Genomic DNA, 12110 nt, shown 5'->3' with positions numbered 1-12110 from the left:
CTCCAGGTGCGCCGAACGTCTGTGGAGAAAATCCAATCTACCCGAAGATTTCATCCATTTTAAGTTTATGCTTAGAACATACAACACTGCCCTTCACCTCTCCAAACAAACCTATTTCAACACCCTCATCACCTCACTGTCCAATAACCCGAAACGTCTCTTTGACACTTTTCATTCTCTACTCAATCCAAGAGTACAGGCCCCAACCACGGAGCTCCGAGCTGACGATCTGGCCAATTACTTCAAAGAAAAAATTGACCAGATCCGACAGGAAATTATCTCCCAATCACCTCATACCATGCACTGTCCTCCCTCCCCCACTGCATCGAACTCACTCTCTGATTTTGAACCAGTCACAGAAGAAGAAGTAGTATGCAGGCTCCTTGCATCTTCTCGCCCAACTACTTGCACCAGTGACCCATTTCCGTCACAGCTCCTTCAGTCCCTTTCCCCTGCTGTCACCCCTCACCTAACTAAAATATTTAACCTCTCTCTCTCTTCTGGTATTTTTCCCTTCTCATTTAAGCATGCCATCATACATCCACTACTTAAAAAACCATCCCTCGACCAAAACTGTGCCGCTAACTATAGACCTGTCTCTAATCTTCCCTTCATCTCTAAACTCCTGGAACGCCTGGTCCACTCCCGTCTTATCCGCTATCTCTCAGAAAACTCTCTTCTCGACCCTCTCCAATCCGGTTTCCGCTCTTTACACTCCACTGAAACTGCCCTCACTAAAGTCTCTAATGATCTGCTAACAGCTAAATCAAATGGTCACTACTCCATGCTAATTCTCTTGGATCTCTCTGCAGCATTCGACACTGTGGATCATCAGCTCCTCCTCACTATGCTCCGTTCCATTGGCCTCAAGGATACCGTTCTCTCCTGGTTCTCCTCCTATCTCTCCGACCGCTCCTTTACTGTATCTTTTGCCAGTTCCTCCTCCTCTCATCTTCCCCTTACTGTTGGGGTCCCCCAAGGATCGGTTCTAGGTCCCCTCCTCTTCTCCTTGTACACTGCCCCTATTGGTCAAACAATCAGTAGATTTGATTTCCAGTACCATCTCTATGCTGATGACACCCAATTATACGCTTCTTCTCCTGACATCACGCCAGCCTTTCTAGAAAACACCGGCGATTGTCTAAACGCTGTGTCTAATATCATGTCCTCACTATATCTGAAACTGAACCTGTCAAAGACTGAACTCCTGGTGTTTCCTCCCTCTACTAATGTACCTATACCCGACATTGCCATTTCTGTGTGTGGTTCCACTATTACTCCCCAGCAACAGGCCCGCTGTCTTGGGGTCATACTTGATTCCGAGCTTTCCTTTGCCCCCCACATTCGATCACTGGCTCGCTCTTGTCATCTGCACCTCAAAAACATTTCTAGAATTCAACCTTTTCTTACTTTTGACTCTGCAAAAACTCTTACTGTTTCTCTTATTCATTCTCGTCTCGACTATTGTAACTCTCTTCTAATCGGTCTCCCTCTTACCAAACTCTCCCCCCTCCAATCTGTCTTGAATGCTGCAGCCAGGATCATATTCCTCACCAATCGTTACACCGATGCCTCTACCTTGTGCCAGTCATTACACTGGCTACCCATCCACTCCAGAATTCAGTATAAACTTATTACCCTCACTCACAAAGCCCTCCATGGCTCAGCACCACCCTACATCTCCTCCCTTGTTTCAGTATACCACCCTACCCGCGCCCTCCGTTCTGCTGATGACCTGAGATTAGCATCCTCAATAGTCAGAACCTCCCACTCCCGTCTCCAAGACTTTACACGTGCCGCGCCAATTCTTTGGAATGCACTTCCCAGGTCAATACGATTAGTCCCCAATCCCCACAATTTTAAGCGTGTCCTGAAAACGCATTTATTCAGACTGGCCTACCACCCCAACACATTAACCTAATCTATCCCTGTGTGGCAGAGCCAAAAGTTTTACCATAACCAGGTTCCCCGCATCATGTTCCCACATGCTTTATGCATCCATTAGCCCTCTGTGTCTGTACTGTTACACACTTAACATTATGACTGGTCCATACAATCAGGGCAACTGTTACCACCCACCTTTCGTGTCTCCCTCTTTCCTCATAGACTGTAAGCTTGCGAGCAGGGCCCTCTTTCCTCTTGGTATTTGTTATAATCTACTGTATATGATTATTGTTATGCTGTAATGTCTATTGTCTGTACAAATCCCCTCTGAAATGTAAAGTGCTGCGGAATATGTCGGCGCTATGAAAATAAAATTTATTATTATTATTATTATTATAATACAAGTTACGCACTAAAAAATGGGGGTTATTTGGCTAAATTTGTGGGGGGGGAGGGCTGGCTGCAGGTTTTCATGTGCCCTGGGCGAAAGAGCGCCCCTTTAACACATACCACAACTCATCATGCTCCGATACGGCAGAGAAATAGCGGTATAGTACAAAGAAAAATACCTCACTTTTTACATCTCATGACGAGGCCCATCTATTTCTCCATACAAAATCATTGGTCCCATATAATGTTTGAAACAGTGTATGATGAGCTCCACATAATGCTACAGTATATGTTGGTCCCCATGGATGAAGCTCCACTGACTTATGGGCCCAAATAATGCTCCAAACATAATGGGCCCCATTTCTAATGCTCTAGTGTATAATGGGCCCTGTAAATGCTGCTCCAGTGTCTGATGTCCACCTTTGGAATGTTCCAGTGTATGGTGGGCCCCATCTATCATTCTCCAGAGTATAGTGCTCCCCAAAAATTGCTGTCCCAACATAGAAAACAATCAAATAAGTCTCCTCGCTAGGGAATCCCTGTACTTGTCTGGACAGGTGCTGTAGCTTGCTTAACAGCTCGCCAGCCGTTCTCACGCCCAGTATGGATTGCACGTGATTGCACAAAGGTTAGAAAGGGTACCGTATCCCTGGATAACATGTATGGATAGCGTACACATTCAAAATATATGTCTATACAGCATGAGGCAGGCTCAGACGGTGTTAGGCCCAGTATGGATTGCACGTCATTGCACAAAGGTTAGAAGGGGTACCGTATCCCCGGATAACATGTATGGATAGCGTACACATTCAAAATATATGTCTATACAGCATGAGGCAGGCTCAGATGGTGTTAGGCCCAGTATGGATTGCACGTCATTGCACAAAGGTTAGAAAGGGTACCGTATCCCCGGATAACATGTATGGATAGCGTACACATTCAAAATATATGTCTATACAGCATGAGGCAGGCTCAGACGGTGTTAGGCCCAGTATGGATTGCACGTCATTGCACAAAGGTTAGAAGGGGTACCGTATCCCCGGATAACATGTATGGATAGCGTACACATTCAAAATATATGTCTATACAGCATGAGGCAGGCTCAGACGGTGTTAGGCCCAGTATGGATTGCACATCATTGCACAAAGGTTAGAAGGGGTACCGTATCCCCGGATAACATGTATGGATAGCATACACATTCAAAATATATGTCTATACAGCATGAGGCAGGCTCAGACGGTGTTAGGCCCAGTATGGATTGCACGTCATTGCACAAAGGTTAGAAGGGGTACCGTATCCCCGGATAACATGTATGGATAGCGTACACATTCAAAATATATGTCTATACAGCATGAGGCAGGCTCAGACGGTGTTAGGCCCAGTATGGATTGCATGTCATTGCACAAAGGTTAGAAGGGGTACCGTATCCCCGGATAACATGTATGGATAGCGTACACATTCAAAATATATGTCTATACAGCATGAGGCAGGCTCAGACGGTGTTAGGCCCAGTATGGATTGCACGTCATTGCACAAAGGTTAGAAAGGGTAACGTATCCCCGGATAACATGTATGGATAGCGTACACATTCAAAATATATGTCTATACAGCATGAGGCAGGCTCAGACGGTGTTAGGCCCAGTATGGATTGCACGTCATTGCACAAAGGTTAGAAGGGGTACCGTATCCCCGGATAACATGTATAGATAGCGTACACATTCAAAATAGATGTCTATACAGCATGAGGCAGGCTCAGACGGTGTTAGGCCCAGTATGGATTGCACGTCATTGCACAAAGGTCAGAAAGGGTAACGTATCCCCGGATAACATGTATGGATAGCGTACACATTCAAAATATATGTCTATACAGCATGAGACAGGCTCAGACGGTGTTAGGCCCAGTATGGATTGCACGTCATTGCACAAAGGTTAGAAGGGGTACCGTATCCCCGGATAACATGTATGGATAGCGTACACATTCAAAATATATGTCTATACAGCATGAGGCAGGCTCAGACGGTGTTAGGCCCAGTATGGATTGCACGTCATTGCACAAAGGTTAGAAGGGGTACCGTATCCCCGGATAACATGTATGGATAGCGTACACATTCAAAATATATGTCTATACAGCATGAGGCAGGCTCAGACGGTGTTAGGCCCAGTATGGATTGCACGTCATTGCACAAAGGTTAGAAAGGGTACCGTATCCCCGGATAACATGTATGGATAGCGTACACATTCAAAATATAAGTCTATACAGCATGAGGCAGGCTCAGACGGTGTTAGGCCCAGTATGGATTGCACGTCATTGCACAAAGGTTAGAAAGGGTACCGTATCCCCAGATAACATGTATGGATAGCGTACACATTCAAAATATATGTCTATACAGCATGAGGCAGGCTCAGACGGTGTTAGGCCCAGTATGGATTGCACGTCATTGCACAAAGGTTAGAAGGGGTACCGTATCCCCGGATAACATGTATGGATAGCGTACACATTCAAAATATATGTCTATACAGCATGAGGCAGGCTCAGACGGTGTTAGGCCCAGTATGGATTGCACGTCATTGCACAAAGGTTAGAAGGGGTACCGTATCCCCGGATAACATGTATGGATAGCGTACACATTCAAAATATATGTCTATACAGCATGAGGCAGGCTCAGACGGTGTTAGGCCCAGTATGGATTGCACGTCATTGCACAAAGGTTAGAAAGGGTACCGTATCCCCGGATAACATGTATGGATAGCGTACACATTCAAAATATATGTCTATACAGCATGAGGCAGGCTCAGACGGTGTTAGGCCCAGTATGGATTGCACGTCATTGCACAAAGGTTAGAAGGGGTACCGTATCCCCGGATAACATGTATGGATAGCGTACACATTCAAAATATATGTCTATACAGCATGAGGCAGGCTCAGACGGTGTTAGGCCCAGTATGGATTGCACGTCATTGCACAAAGGTTAGAAGGGGTACCGTATCCCCGGATAACATGTATGGATAGCGTACACATTCAAAATATATGTCTATACAGCATGAGGCAGGCTCAGACGGTGTTAGGCCCAGTATGGATTGCACGTCATTGCACAAAGGTTAGAAAGGGTACCGTATCCCCGGATAACATGTATGGATAGCGTACACATTCAAAATATATGTCTATACAGCATGAGGCAGGCTCAGACGGTGTTAGGCCCAGTATGGATTGCACGTCATTGCACAAAGGTTAGAAGGGGTACCGTATCCCCGGATAACATGTATGGATAGCGTACACATTCAAAATATATGTCTATACAGCATGAGGCAGGCTCAGACGGTGTTAGGCCCAGTATGGACTGCACATCATTGCACAAAGGTTAGAAGGGGTACCGTATCCCCGGATAACATGTATGGATAGCGTACACATTCAAAATATATGTCTATACAGCATGAGGCAGGCTCAGACGGTGTTAGGCCCAGTATGGATTGCACGTCATTGCACAAAGGTTAGAAAGGGTACCGTATCCCCGGATAACATGTATGGATAGCGTACACATTCAAAATATATGTCTATACAGCATGAGGCAGGCTCAGACGGTGTTAGGCCCAGTATGGATTGCACGTCATTGCACAAAGGTTAGAAGGGGTACCGTATCCCCGTATAACATGTATGGATAGCGTACACATTCAAAATATGTCTATACAGCATGAGGCAGGCTCAGACGGTGTTAGGCCCAGTATGGATTGCACGTCATTGCACAAAGGTTAGAAAGGGTACCGTATCCCCGGATAACATGTATGGATAGCGTACACATTCAAAATATATGTCTATACAGCATGAGGCAGGCTCAGACGGTGTTAGGCCCAGTATGGATTGCACGTCATTGCACAAAGGTTAGAAAGGGTACCGTATCCCCGGATAACATGTATGGATAGCGTACACATTCAAAATATATGTCTATACAGCATGAGGCAGGCTCAGACGGTGTTAGGCCCAGTATGGATTGCACGTCATTGCACAAAGGTTAGAAGGGGTACCGTATCCCCGGATAACATGTATGGATAGCGTACACATTCAAAATATATGTCTATACAGCATGAGGCAGGCTCAGACGGTGTTAGGCCCAGTATGGATTGCACGTCATTGCACAAAGGTTAGAAAGGGTACCGTATCCCCGGATAACATGTATGGATAGCGTACACATTCAAAATATATGTCTATACAGCATGAGGCAGGCTCAGACGGTGTTAGGCCCAGTATGGATTGCACGTCATTGCACAAAGGTTAGAAGGGGTACCGTATCCCCGGATAACATGTATGGATAGCGTACACATTCAAAATATATGTCTATACAGCATGAGGCAGGCTCAGACGGTGTTAGGCCCAGTATGGATTGCACGTCATTGCACAAAGGTTAGAAGGGGTACCGTATCCCCGGATAACATGTATGGATAGCGTACACATTCAAAATATATGTCTATACAGCATGAGGCAGGCTCAGACGGTGTTAGGCCCAGTATGGATTGCACGTCATTGCACAAAGGTTAGAAAGGGTACCGTATCCCCGGATAACATGTATGGATAGCGTACACATTCAAAATATATGTCTATACAGCATGAGGCAGGCTCAGACGGTGTTAGGCCCAGTATGGATTGCACGTCATTGCACAAAGGTTAGAAGGGGTACCGTATCCCCGGATAACATGTATGGATAGCGTACACATTCAAAATATATGTCTATACAGCATGAGGCAGGCTCAGACGGTGTTAGGCCCAGTATGGATTGCACGTCATTGCACAAAGGTTAGAAGGGGTACCGTATCCCCGGATAACATGTATGGATAGCGTACACATTCAAAATATATGTCTATACAGCATGAGGCAGGCTCAGACGGTGTTAGGCCCAGTATGGATTGCACGTCATTGCACAAAGGTTAGAAAGGGTACCGTATCCCCGGATAACATGTATGGATAGTGTACACATTCAAAATATATGTCTATACAGCTTGAGGCAGGCTCAGACGGTGGTAGGCCCAGTATGGATTGCACGTCATTGCACAAAGGTTAGAAAGGGTACCGTATCCCCGGATAACATGTATGGATAGCGTACACATTCAAAATATATGTCTCAGGAGGTAGGCTCAGACGGTGTCAGGCACAGTATGGATTTGACGGCCCAGATTACACAGCGGAGGAGCAGGGAGAGGTAAAGATTGCAAATGCTGGGGCCCTGGCCAAGCAAGGGGGGCCCACTCGTGGGCGTCGGTACTGGCACTGGGCCCCTCATAGTACAGCGGTGTGTCTGACGGCGGGTGTGCACCACCACCGTCAGAGACACTTGATTGCACTATGAGGGACCCTGTGCCAGTGCCCGCGCCCAAGAGTCGGCCTACCCACCTGTCCAGGGCAACGGCACTCGCACGGTGTCGTGCGCTAGGTGGTGACCCCGGCCATGGGGGGGGAGGCAGCACAGTTAGGGAGTTTTAGAAAGTGGACATTCAACTGATGCAAAAGGCGAAATAGGTGAAGTACCAGGAAGAGGTGGACCAAAGCAAGCCATTTTTCTGTCACCCTATGTGTCATCAGGGGAAGGTGGGACAAAATCCTTGGAAACCCATGCGTGGTTCATTTTAATGAAGGTTACATCATCCACATTTTGGGTTGACAGACGGGTCCTTTTTTCTGTCAGGATTGATCCAGCTGCACTGAAGACTCTTTCCGATAGCACACTTGCAGCTGGGCAAGCGAGCTCCTGTAAGGCATATTGTGCCAATTCAGGCCAGGTGTCCAGTTTAGCGGCCCAATAGTCAAAGGGGAATGACCTGTGTGGGAGAACATCGATATGGGAGGAAAAGTAGTTTGTAACCATAGTTGACAACTGCTGTCTCCTGTCACTTTCCATCGATGCAGTATTACCAGTTGTGTGAGCGGTATTTGAAAAATCAGTCCACAACATTGTCATGAAAAACCTGTCTCCAACGCCACTTCTGCTGTGTGCACCACGAACACCTCTGCCAAGCTGCCCCCGGCCCGTACGGCTCGTGTGAGAACCATCACCGCTGCTGTGTGCTGGGAATGCCTCAAGCAACCGATTTACCAGAATTGCTTGTTTATTAGCCAATATTAGGTCAAGGTTCTCCTGTGGCATGATGTTTTGTAATTTGCCTTTATAGCGTGGATCCAGGATGCTGGCCAACCAGTAGTCGTCATCGTTCATCATTTTGGCAATGCGGGGGTCCCTTTTTAGGATCCGCAAGGCATAATCTGACATGTGGGCCAATGTTCCCGGTGTCAATGATGCACTGCGAGTGCTGGGTGGAGGAGCACTTTCTGGCAAATCCACATCCCTCCAGTCACGCACAAACCCTGTACCAGACCTTGCCACGCCAACATTTTCACTTGCCCCACGAGATGCATCCTCCTCCCCTAAGTAATCATCCCCATCATCCTCCTCCTCCTCCTCCTCTTCTTCCTCCACCTCGTCCAGGAGAGGTCCCTGAGCAGACAATGGCTGAATGTCATCAAAAATTCCCTCCTCCTCTTCCTCCTCATCAACATTGGCTGCAGACGCCTGCTCCTTAAGGTGCGTCAAAGTTTGCATGAGCAGACGCATAAGTGGGATGCTCATGCTTAGGATGGCGTCGTCTGCGCTTACCAGCCATGTGCATTCCTCAAAACACTGAAGGACTTTACAAAGGTCTTTCAGCTTCGACCACTGCACGCCTGTCAACTCCATGTCTGCTCTCAAAGTGCCTGGCCGTGTATCCTCCCACAAATGCATTATGGCCTGCCTCTGCTCGCACAGCCGCTCCACCATGTGCAGGGTGGAGTTCCACCTTGTTGCAATGTCGATAATGAGGCGGTGGTTGGGAAGGTGGAGCAATCGCTGCAGCTTCTGCATACGAACGGAGTGTACAGGCGACCGGCGGATGTGCGCGCACAGTCTTCGCACCTTCTGGAGCAGGGCTGTTAACTCCGGATAATTTTTGAGGAAGCACTGCACCACCAGGTTCAAGGTGTGAGCCAAGCAAGGTATGTGGCTGAGTTTTGAAAGGGCTATGGCTGCCACAAAATTACGGCCATTATCACTAACTACCTTGCCTGCCTCAAGATGTACACTGCCCAGCCATGACTCAGTTTGTCGCTTCAAGTACTCGGCCAGCACCTCGGCGGTGTGTCTGTCGCCCAAACACATCATCTGCAACACAGCCTGCTGACGCTTTCCACTAGCTGCTCGATAGGGGGACACATCGTGTGCAACAGTGGCAGCTGCAGATGGAGTGCTCGTACGACTGCGCTCTGTGGACGAGCTGTCGCTTCTGGAGGAGGAGGAGGAGGGTCGAACGCCTACAGCCAACTGTTTCCTATACCGTGGGCTAGGCAGCACTGTCCCACCACCGCTGTCCCCTGTGGACCCTGCATCCACCACATTAACCCAGTGCGCAGTGATGGACACGTAACGGCCCTGGCCATGCCGACTGGACCATGCATCAGTTGTGAGGTGCAACTTTCCGCTCACTGACTGCTTGAGTGCATGGACAATGCGGTCTTTCACATGATGGTGGAGGGCTGGGATGGCTTTGCGAGAGAAGAAGTGGCGACTGGGTAGGTCATAGCGTGGTACTGCATAGGCCATGAGTTCGCGGAAAGCTGTGCTTTCCACCAACCGAAAGGGCATCATCTCAAACGAGATTAGTTTGGCAATGTGGGCGTTCAAACCCAGTGTACGCGGATGAGAGACTGAGTACTTTCTTGACCTACTCATAGTGTCTGGGAGGGTGAGCTGGACTTGAGAGCTGCATATGGTGGAAGTAGCGGTGGACAGGGCGGACTGAGAGAGGGTTGATGATGGTGATGGAGTTGTTGTTCTTTCTGATGGCCTAGAATCAGTCTTTCGTTGATATAACAGTGGGATTCCCTGACTGCTGTGGCCTTGCAACGACACCTCAACATTTGCTGCTGTGCTAACCGGTGGGCTTACAGTGGGGGAAACAATGTAGCGTTGCTGACTACCTTCGTTGTGATCAGTTGCACATGTGGCACTTGAGGTTTGGTGTTGTGTCCACGCTTGCAAGTGCATGCTGGTTAAATGTCTAAGCATGCAACTGGTATTCAAATTTTTCAGATTTTTCCCTCGGCTAAAGGTCTTTGCGCACTTCTTACAGATAACCTTGGCCTGATCATGAGGATTTTGTTCAAAAAACTGCCACACTGCACTCTTCCTACTTTGGCAGACATTTTGCGGCCTAGCACGCTGTGATCTTTTGACCCTCTGGACAAGCTGTCCAGCAACTCTTTTGATGTTTGGAACCTGTCTTTGGAGTGCACCGGGCCTGCCAGATAACAGCTGTTGCGATGTCGATGTCTGCTGTGGATGCTCCTCATCTGAGCTATTGGAAGCAGCACCCTCTTCCCCCAATGGATGCCAATCTGGGTCAACAACTGGGTCATCCATCACCTCCTCTTCTATGTCATGTGCACCTTTCTCTGTGTCACAGTGTATGGTGGTATAGTGTGCGGGAAGGGGCACCTGAGTCTCATCAGGGTCAAAATCTGGCTCTGTACACTGCGAGGACAATGTAGTGCTCTGAGTAAATATACCAGCAGAATCATCCATCAGCGGCTGTGCATCACTGCACTCCATGTCAGATTCATCTTGGCCTGGGTAATTCACCATTTGACTTGATAATCCAGGCATGGTATGTGAAAACAGCTCCATGGAGTAATCAGTAGTATGGCCTGCGTCATCCTTCAATCTTGGTTGGGGTGAAGGACACAAGGAAAGGTGTGGTTTATGAACATGAGCCTCCAATGACGACTCAGTGCTTTTACTTTTTACAACTGAAGAAGAGGAGGCGATAGAGCTGGAGGCTGAGTCAGCAATGTAAGACAAAACTTTTTCCTGATGCTCTGCCTTTAAAAGCGGTTTGCCAACTCCTAGAAAACTAAGCGTTCGAGTCCTTATGTAGCCAGACGATGACGCAGGGTCAGCACCTCCTGCATTCGGTCCTATTTTGCTCTTGCCACTACCATCAGATCCACCACCAACACCATCAATACCAGCTGCCAACCCCCGCCCAATTCCACGGCCTCTTCCACCAGCCTTCCTCATTTTTGGTAGAAATGTAGACAAAATCCAACAAACTATATCGTAATGTAAAACAAGGTACAAGGTGTCTATAGGACAGGGGAGTTTTAGAATTTCTGCACACACTTGTGGACAGTGGACACTTGTGGATTGTGTGCGGCCCACTGATATCTGAGCGCTATGTGACACGCTCGATGGCACAGCTGCCTGTGACCAAAGTGACGAGAGGATAATGGAGATTTTGAATCTCTGCGTACACTTTTGGACACTGTACACTTGTGGATTGTGTGCGGCCCACTGATATCTGAGCGCTATGTGACACGCTCGATGGCACAGCTGCCTGTGACCAAAGTGACGAGAGGATAATGGAGATTTTGAATCTCTGCGTACACTTGTGGACAGTGGACACTTGTGGATTGTGTGCGGCCCACTGATATCTGAGCGCTATGTGACACGCTCGATGGCACAGCTGCCTGTGACCAAAGTGACGAGAGGATAATGGAGATTTTGAATCTCTGCGTACACTTGTGGACAGTGGACACTTGTGGATTGTGTGCGGCCCACTGATATCTGAGCGCTATGTGACACGCTTGATGGCACAGCTGCCTGTGACCAAAGTGACGAGAGGATAATGGAGATTTTGAATCTCTGCGTACACTTTTGGACACTGGACACTTGTGGATTGTGTGCGGCCCACTGATATCTGAGCGCTACGTGACACGCTCGATGGCACAGCTGCCTGTGACCAAAGTGACGAGAGGATAA

Source organism: Dendrobates tinctorius, unplaced genomic scaffold (assembly GCF_039654945.1).
Source record: "Dendrobates tinctorius isolate UK_male_01 unplaced genomic scaffold, ASM3965494v1 ptg000043l, whole genome shotgun sequence".
In the NCBI taxonomy this organism is placed as follows: domain Eukaryota; kingdom Metazoa; phylum Chordata; class Amphibia; order Anura; family Dendrobatidae; genus Dendrobates; species Dendrobates tinctorius.
This window is presented reverse-complemented; position numbering follows the sequence as displayed.